General features: G+C 28.3%; 1 pseudogene; it reads right to left on the bottom strand.

Annotated features, from left to right (window-relative positions):
• Window positions 1-1,666: 1,666 nt before the first annotated feature.
• Window positions 1,667-6,751, bottom strand: LOC132933115 (uncharacterized; annotated as a pseudogene).
• Window positions 6,752-10,573: the final 3,822 nt, after the last annotated feature.

The raw sequence follows: 10,573 nt of genomic DNA, 5'->3' as shown, positions 1-10,573 counted from the left end.
TCAAATTTTTTAGAGTACTATATATTTATATTTAGTTGCAAAAAAACAATAAAATGCTTGTTATGATAAGTATCATCTTGAATTAGGTAGTGCCTACAATATGGAAACTATCTTTATTAATTTTGGTAAGTATAAATAAGAAATTTAGAAAATGTGATCGCCTTTATATTATCCGTCTTAAAATTGCCAGTTTATATTGTTATTATATTATAATAAATCCTAATATTAGAATTAATTTAATGTATTAATAATTTTAAGGAAAATTATGGGGATATTGTTTATATACTTTAAGCATGTCTAAAATATTATATAATATGAATTATTATTATTATATAACCATGATAGTTGAATATTATATAAAATACTAGCTATATATTATAATATATAGTTAAATTTCTTTTTAATACATATTTTACGAAAATATTATGAAAACTTTTTGGTTAAATTTCAGTTAAAATATATAGGTGACCAATATTTTGAAAACACAAGCTAAGATAAAACGTCATAATATTTGATAGATAGTATTTTAGAAATTTTTTGATTATATCTGAGCTTCAATATTTGGACAGTAACCATTTTAAAAATGTTTGTAGAAAATGTTAATGTAATATTTTATACGCAATGTATTGAACATTTTTTGGCTTAAATATTTGGCAGACCAATATTTTCATAATATTTGTTTAGAATTAGAACTATAATATTTAGTATGCAATGTATTGAAAATAATTTGGATATATTTCTTTATAAATATTTGATAAACAAATATTTTCAAAACAGCTTGGAAATATTTTCATCATAATATTTTCGACAAAATCATTTTATAAAATTGTGAAAATATTTATATTTTTAAATTTCCATGTGGGATACTAGGTACAGGTATAAATACATGTGTGTGAGGGTTCTTTTGCGAATTATGTATGTATTGTTAGCAACGTTTTTTTTTACATACGTTCAGGCTACACTGTCGACCGGCCTACCGGCCCGTGTCCGCCGCCGTATCTTAAGGTAGGGACACACTATTATCACGTCACGTGAGGTCACGTCGTTATTTCGCTGACTCCCGTCACGTCACATCACGTAGGTATGTTTGAAAATGATCACACTATAGTCACACACTATCACGCTATCACATCACTCACGTGGTTTGGTCACATTACACAGTGTATTGACTTTCATTCAAGATGGAGTATGCTAGTTCAACTAGTTCTTCTGATTGGGAAAATGATTTAGAAAATGCTGCTGCTTTTATCGTTATAAGTGAACAAAAGAAAAAAAGGTCAGAATGGGTTCACAAAACTAATACAAGACGAGAAGAACTTGGGGAATTCAATCGATTAGTGCAAGAGTTAAGTGAAGACAGTCATAGATTTCACATGTACTTCAGAATGACAAAAGAAGAATTTGAATACCTTCATGAGCTGATCAAAGACGAAATACATAAACAAAACACACAATTTAGAAAAGCAATCCCTTCACGAGAACGATTAGGAGTTTGTCTAAGGTACACATTTAAATGTATAAAAAAATAATATAAAATACATGTTGATTTTTTAATACAGTTCATTTAATGTAATTCATTGAAATTAATTAATATTTATTATATATTATATTGATAAAAGAAAATTGTTTTATTAATAATTAGAAAATTCTATGTCGTGATTCATGTTTAACATTTCCCCAAGTGTGGGCTTGTAGTGAGGTTGAAGTTCTTCATATGTTGAATGCTGAGATGATGATGTAGTTGCTTCAGATTGAAAAGGAGAAGATAGAGAAGCTGTTTGGTTACTCGTATTTCTTTTTCCGCTTGGAGAACAGAATTACTTAATAATAATTTAATTTTAGCCTGTTCTACTGGTGGTAATAGTTTTGTCATTTTAGACATACTCAGAAAAAAAATATCTGTTTCGTCCATATTTTCAAACACAGTAGGAAGTTTTGGTTTCGTGATTTTCTCTTCCTGTTTCGCTTTTCTTGAAGCTGCATTTTCTTTCATTATCTCCAATATTTGATGTGTCGGATTATTATTATTGCTGTTGATTTTTTTGATTTTTTTAAGGTTGCTTAAAAAGTTTGCCCCAGCTTTTTCAGAATGTTTTATTTGGCCTGTCCCAGATGTATCATAATTTTCAAGTGGTTGTATATCCTGGACCTGATTCTCTATTCCATCTACATTTCCCTCTTCTGTTAAGATTTCTTCAGTTTCATTATTATCTACATTTATATCCTGTGTTTTATAATCTGAATTGATATTTACATTTGTACCATGTTCTTCATTTACAAATGAATTATTCAAATTACTTGTAGTCCTAAATTAGTAATTATTAACTTATTAAAATTATATTAAAAAACTCTAAGAAAAAAATATGAATTTTTTTCGTACATACTTTTTATTTTCTAAGTATGGTAAAACAAAAGACATTTGCTGTTCAAATTTCCAAGGAGCAATTTTTTTTGCAGCCTGTCCACTTTTTTTCACGGCGTATACTCACTGCGTTACAAAAACAACTTCTTAATTTATTCCATTGATCTTTTGCTTTTTCCGCTAAAAATATATTTTTAAATTATTCAAACAATTATTTTTCACATTTTACATTTTTATTTTGTATTTGATTTTTGGCAACGGGGAATTCCTTTAGAAGCATTGCATTTAGTTTTATGATGGGATTTAGCACCGTTAGACAAATAGTCGTTGAAGTTTGTGACGCTATATGGACAAAATTAGGACCCATTGTCATGCCTCAACCCACAGAAATGTTTTGGAAACGTCGCAGAAAGGTATAATACGTTATGGAATTTTCCCAATTGCATCGGGGCGATAGACGGAAAATATATTAATATTCAGTGCCCAATTAATGCCGGGTCTACTTTTTATAACTATAAAGGCATTCGATAGTACTACTAGCACTTGTTGATGCTGACTATAAATTTACAGCTATTGACGTAGGTTCTTATGGGAGGAATAGTGACGATGGAATTTTTTCAAAATCAACCAATGGAAAAATGTTGGAAAATAAAACATTGAATTTGCCAGAAGACGTTCCTTTAGTTATGAATGGAGTGCCACAGCCATACGTCATACTCGGCGACGAAGCATTTCCATTCAAAAGATATTTGCTTCGTCCCTATAGTAGATGCCATTTAGGAGAAAATGAACCAAACAAAATTTTCAATTATAGGCTTTCTAGAGGTAGAAGAGTGGTGGAAAATGCGTTTGGGATACTGGCAGCTCGTTGGAGGTGTTTTCGTAAATCTTTAGAGGTCCAACCAGAACTGGCTGAAAAAATCGTACTAGCAGCCTGTTGTCTCCATAATATGTTATGTACAGATAATATAGATCCTGATATAGACATATCACAAAATGAAGAATTAGGCATGCAAAATATAAGAGGTATAAGAAGAAATTGTACACGTGAAGCTTTTGACATACGAGAAAATTTTAAAAACTATTTTAACTCCACTGCTGGTAGTGTACCTTGGCAACTTAATTATGTACGTAGAGGACGACTTCTAAATGATAATGACTAGTACAATTTAATATTTTCTTTTTTATAATTTAAATACTTAATTTAATAATTAATTATTTCGTAGTTGTATATAATTAATTTAAGAATAATATCTACTACCTACTATTCATATTATGATTATTATTATTATTATTAATCTACACATTACACAGTGTCATTATTATTTTGTAATAAAATACATTTAAAAGTTTTAAACCATATGATTAAATAATTTTACTTATAATATTTGAATTTATTATTATTTATGTAAAATATTTCAGTAAGTATGAATTATTGTAAACATAGGTTATGATTGAATTGTTCATAACTATGATTTAAAAATATTACAATTTCTAAAAACAGATAAGAACATAATATTGTATTTAATATTTTAATGTACCTATTTATAAACTAACCTTGCATTTGTAATTCCCTCCCGATTTCTTCCCATGCTTCCTGACGGATATGTTGGTCCCTATAGCTGGTCAATTTATAATTGTATAAAACTTCGTGAAGTCTCACTTGTTCTATTAATTTTTCTTCCATATCTAATAAAAACTGAATTTGTATAAAACAAGCTTCAATTTTCAACCAGTCAAAGTTCAAAATCGAAATGAAATGTGATATCACGTAACATAAAATATGCGAAACGATAGATAAATAGAAACATGATATCACGTGAGGCGCAATGACATATTACGATATCACGTGAGTGGGGGGTAATGTGTTTCTAACATATTAAAATAGTATGTATTAATAGATTTTACATATTAATCGTGTGACGTGACGTGACGTGAGCTAGGAAAATAAGACGTGACCTCACGTGACGTGATAATAGTGTGTCCCTACCTTTACGTTGTTCTGTTTTGCCGTCACCGCCGAGCACGACGGACTCGTGCGGACGAACCGCCGTTTCTGATTATTTATTGTTCAATCCGCTATTTATTATTTATTTTACGCTTTGGTGACGTTATATATTATAAACTACCGTAATACTAAGTTTGCGATATTTATTTTTTCCGTGCATTCATCCTGACAAAAACCCCTTATAGATTTATTTCTATTAAATCAGAAGTGGGATACGACTCTTTAAACGCAAGGAATCGATCGTTTCCGTTGTGCCGTTTAAAGCTAGTTTCACGTCGTCGTTTTCACGTCACCCTCCTCGCACCGAAAAGTAACGTGTTTCGTGAAGTTCGCCGAGTGCCGACGCTCCGTACGCGGGGACGGGTACAGTTTTCCCGATTTTGATAACAATTGATAACAGCGAACTTGATAAGAAAAAAAAAATAATGCTTATGCCAACCTACAAAAGTTAGAAAAAATCCCAATTCCCGCGGCGTTGACCAGCAAATAAATCAAAAATATAAAAATCTTTTTCATATGATTGAAAAAATGTATAGCGAGAAATTTTGCCTCTATAAAATAAAACCCTATTTAGTTAGCTTTTAATCGGTGAAGTTAGGTTTTTATCATTTATTGATCAATGATCATTAACCATAATATATAATATTCATATTTTAAATTTAAATTTTAATACTTTTAACTTTATACTTTATACCAATACTTTAACCTCTATTCTATGCTTTATACTTCACACTTTCACAGTAGGTACATACTCACGATTACTAATATTATTATTTAAATTTTTGGAGTTAAATGCAGCTTTAATATTAGTGAAAGTATACTTACTGTGCTATAAGAAATAAATTTAATATATAATAATATGTTAAATGTGCCAAACGAACCTAACTATATTTATTGAAAAGTTATGAATGTATGATGCCTATAATTATTCTCAGATTTAAATACTACTTTGGATATTATTGTAGTAAATTTTTAGTAGATATTCATAAAATAAATTTAATTTGATTATTTTTAACTTTACAATTCCACAATTCATTTTGGCGCAAGAAACTAATCTATTTATTTATATAATATTTAGAAACAAAAATAAAAATTCATATTTGTTGTTACTTATTAGTTATTACTTATATCTATATGTTTATAGTTTTTTAAATACTTTGTAAACATAATTATTTTTTGGGACAAGTATTTCAGTAGGTAATAGGTATATTCAATGATTATTACTAACACTTCTGTTTTTATTGAAGATAAACTTGTTATAGGTATTATGTAACTAAATGGCAGATCGCTACATGCAGTAGGCAGTTTCTTCACAGTTTTATTATGTCTTCATTCTAATTATATTTATGTACATATTCTTACTGTATTAAATATATGATTAAACATATTAGGCCACTGAATCATTCAATTTTATTTCTGTTTCAGCCTGTATTGTAGTACAAAATCGACAGTATTATTTCAACAAGACATTTTTCTTTACATTATTAAAATGATTTAAATGGCAATGAATGTTTTTAATTTTGGTTTTTTTTTGTACTAAAAAAATAAAATAAGTACTTTAAATTTATTTTAATTCCTAACCTTTCAAATTATTCATAGTTTTTAGTTGTTTAAGGTTCAATTTTGTTGTGTGACAATTTCTTGTTTTAAAAATATGTTAACTGTATCAATCTATTCAGTATTTATAATTTATTGGTATATTTAGAAAAAATAAATTTAAGTTTAATGCAATTTGCAATAATTAGGTGTTATAACATAAAGAAAGATAAGTATATAAAATATTTAACCCTATAATTTCGATACCTTTATTGGATTTAAACATGTACTCCAGACTATACTATTTAAATACACTTCCACGTTTGGTGACTATCAACAGACCAAACAGACTACTTTATTCACTCAAATAAATACACAATTAATAGAAGGTACTACATAGGGATTTTCTAGTACATAATAAAATGGGTATTCTTTTCTCCTTATAAAGATAATGCTGTATAACACATATGCAATATAGTCCATATTAAGGGACAATGTATATAAGTACCTATATTATGTGAGCAAACATAAATTTACTGTCACTTTTTCAGTAATATTTGTGTTTGTAAGAAATATGGACAATGGCTGACCCTTGTTAATTCATTTTTTACTGTTAACTTCATTTCAACACCATGATGAATAAATATATATTTATATAATTATGATATTTTCACAAATTACAATAATACTATGACATATTTATTATTTATCAAACTTAATATTATATTACTTTTTTATATTAAAAAATATTATTGACTTTTGTTACCCTTCAATGTTATACCTGTAGCTAAATGCATGTCTGCATTCTCCTTTTGCATCATCCTTGATGTACCTGTTCTATGCATAGTTAGTTTATAGGCGTATGGTTTAAAGTATAGATGAATTAATAATTTTTTAAATGTAAGTAAAGTCTCTAGGTAGCACAATTATTTTTGGAGTTGCAACTAAATAGTAAATAATTAAAATCAATTTCAAACAAGTTAAACAAATTATTTACTATTTTTTGGCAGTTTATCCCAAATTTTGGAAAAACTATTGAGAATTTCGGAAAATGACCTCTAGAGAACCTAACCAACTTCAAATAACTTTAAAATATTCAATCGAAGATTCAGTTTTTATAAATGCACTGTGCCTTAGTAGGTACTTTGAAACTTGAAAATTGAAATTACTTTTCTAATTGTTATCTAGTGACGTGTATTTTATTTTCCTTGTACTGTTAACTAGGGGTTTTAAAAATTAAGTACCTATTATGTTTTTTTTATTATTTTATATTGCATCATATTTTGTTTATAAATATTTTTTAAAAACACTTTTACTGTTACCTAGGAGGTAACTAAAAACATTTACTACATTTTTCGTAATCTTAGTACTATACTTCATAAAATACAATTGAGAATAATTTATATTTCATTGGTTCAATGAATTATTACTTATGGTATTGAGAGTTGGGGGTTTGCTTATGATGTTCACTTACATAACTAAAAGTAACTATAAATTAATTAATTTAATTTCTATTAAAGTTACTAAACTGTGCAAGTATTCTGATATTATGTGTATAATTTTGAAAAGCTATTTAAATAATGTTTATTATAACTTGTATCTAAACATAAAAATATTGTTAATACAAGATTTAGAAAAATGTAAATATAAGTATCATTTAAATATGCCTAGATGTTGTAAATCTTTTGGTCTCAAAAACTTATTATTTAGGAAATACTACTATTATTAAAGAAAGGACTTATATTGAATATATAATATATAATAAGAATTTGAAAAACATATTTAAAAATTTAAATCCTTCAATAAAAGTCCTATCTTTATGAAACCTACAAGGATCAAAGCAGAAGCGTGCGTAGATCATTTGTCATCTGGTAAAAGTTTTTTTAACTCAAATATTAAGGGGGTAAATTAAGGTTCAAAATTTTGAATTGTTCAAAAAAAAATTGGCGGGAAATTTTCTTTTGTCAATTATCCAGCTTTAGGGTCGATACGTGATTTTTTTAAGAACAGATATTGGATCTAGAGGGGTCACTGCATTGAACCTCGAAGATTTCAAGACTATACGATCAATATTGTAGGTTTTAGGTTTTCTCAATATTACGATATTGAAAAAACCAAATCCTTCAAAAAAAGTACGATCTTTTTGAAACTTTCGAGGATCGAAGCAGAAACGTCTCTAGACCAGTTACCAGTTTTTAAAAGTTTATTAACTCTACTATTAAGGGGTTAAATGTTGTGATCAAAATTTGAATTTTTTTAAAAAAAATATTAGCGGGAAATTTAGTTTTACCAATTTCTCAAACTTAAATACGAGACGCGGCTTTTTCGAGAACAGAAATTTGATCTAGAGGTGTCACAGCATTGAACCTGAAAGATTTCAAAACGATACGACCCATATTAAAGGAGCTAATTTTTGAAAATGTACATCCAATTTTGTGTTGTTACTTATTAGCTCAAATATTATATTAGAGTTAATTGATCTATTATTTTATAGGTTTTAATATTTTATTCTTATATGCCTATCGATTTACATTAATAAATAATGAGCAACACGCCTACTAGAATAAGTGTGAAAAAAAAATTCATGACAATTATTACTTAAAACGTCATACATACATATACCATAAGGAAACGTCTGGTTATACGAATAATCACATATTGCGTTTTTCAACTTTTTGCTACTCCGATTACAGGCGAAATAATGGTCGCACGTACTTCAACCATAGAGCCTTTTTAAATCCTCGTACACCAAAAGACAGGAATCTCGAGTTTCGTACTGATCAAACGAAAACCTAAAATCCAAAATACACGTAACTACGTAATTTTTTAAGTACAAAAAACACTTGAAAAATCATAACTCCCGAATCAAAAGTGGGATAACCTCGATCTTGGTATCTATCGATACGGCGCAAAGTCTTCTATAACGTCCGACTACAAAAAAAGGCTCACCACTCCCAAAATCTAAGTGTCCGTACCGGAAACCCCGAAAAACGCAAATTTTAAATTTCCGAAGCCCCAAAAGACGGAGAAAAACGGCTCCTATGGTCTCGACACCTGATACCGAATTTGATCACCGACCTCCAAACTATACAAATCTCGAGTTTCAGAAATGTCGTACAAAAACTAAATCTTTTCCAAAATACAACTAGGGGGGGGGCGACTCCGGGATTACGTTTTAGAAGGGCCTAAACCGAAACGTTTGGGAACTTAAAAGTATAATATTAGATTATGAAAACGTCATCAGCTACAACTTATAGATTTATTGAACTTTAAAAACTATTACATATTTATACGTTAGTTCGCATTTGGTAATTACGCCAGTAACATACAACTTTCTATGTCAGTAGTTTTCCTAGAAGTAGTTACCTATTAATATAATCACATCGATAATAAATCTATTTAGTGTTAAACATGAACAATTGTTTATATAATTATTGATGAACTCAATCATCAAAGTTTATGACGTATTATACGTCTCAAAAATGATTATAAATTAATGTATTTTGTCATAAATTATAATACTGTAATATGACATGTCCTGAAATTTACTAACGCTGGACAATAGGTATAAACGTATTGTGAATTAGTAAATGACAGATATATAATATAATATTAGCCATTAGGTATGTACTCTATTCAGAACTATTGTGGTCGTCTGTTTGTGGATGAGATTAATCCCACATAGGAGAACGAGAAATGGTGAAATCTAAAGTTTGTCGATGGAGAATATTATGGAGATTCCATTTAAATGGTTGGTGTAACGAATTTTCCAGTTGTTGAATAGAGAGCTTACAAAAACCATAAAAAAACCAAAAAACCATACTAAATTTGTTTTATCAAATAATCATAGATTTTAAATTATGATAATGAATTATTAACATGTGTAACCATTGTTCAGGTTGTAGATGGTTACCACTTCAAATGTCCGCAAACAATAATTGAGGTTATGTTCAATTCAAATGTAAATAATAATTATTCGTTAATATTTTGTTAATTTTTATTTAATTTATTAATTATTTCATTTTTTTACATTTTTTTACCTTTTATACAATATGTTTATTATTCACTATCGTGTGCACTGTGCAGTATACAAATTACAAATTTAAACAGTTCACCTTAACTTTTCGTAAGTCGTACATACATTTTAGCTACTAATTGGCTTGCCTAATCTTTAAATTTTATGTTATACAACAGTGTATTATTTCTAGGTCAAATGTATCTACAAAGAATTAAAATCATTGCAAATCCAAGTTAAACTTAATATGCCATTTACAAGTTACAACAATCACATTCAAACCTTCATAACTCAAATCATGTATGTTCTGTATAGTATTAAAATTCCTATTATGTATTACTTATTGGTGGTGATACATCTGAAACAACTTAACAGATACATTAAAACGATAATTATTTATCTTACAAAGTTGCAGTCAGATGTGGATTTAATACCTGATATTTTGTAAATGTTTAGGGCCATTATCATAGCTGATGCTTAAAAATAAGTATTGCTTAAGCTATACCTACTTATGACTCAAACACTAGACTTTAGCCTAAGAAAAGAAATAGTGTTACTTAAACTAAGGATCGTCGAGACCTACATCAAGCATTGCTTTTAGTTACTATCACAATTTTTTTAGTTTTTAAATTACCAACATTTACTTAAGCAA

This window comes from Metopolophium dirhodum, chromosome 1, assembly GCF_019925205.1.
Source record: "Metopolophium dirhodum isolate CAU chromosome 1, ASM1992520v1, whole genome shotgun sequence".
In the NCBI taxonomy this organism is placed as follows: domain Eukaryota; kingdom Metazoa; phylum Arthropoda; class Insecta; order Hemiptera; family Aphididae; genus Metopolophium; species Metopolophium dirhodum.
Note: the sequence above shows the minus strand (reverse complement) of the source record. Positions and strands in the feature narration are given on the sequence as shown.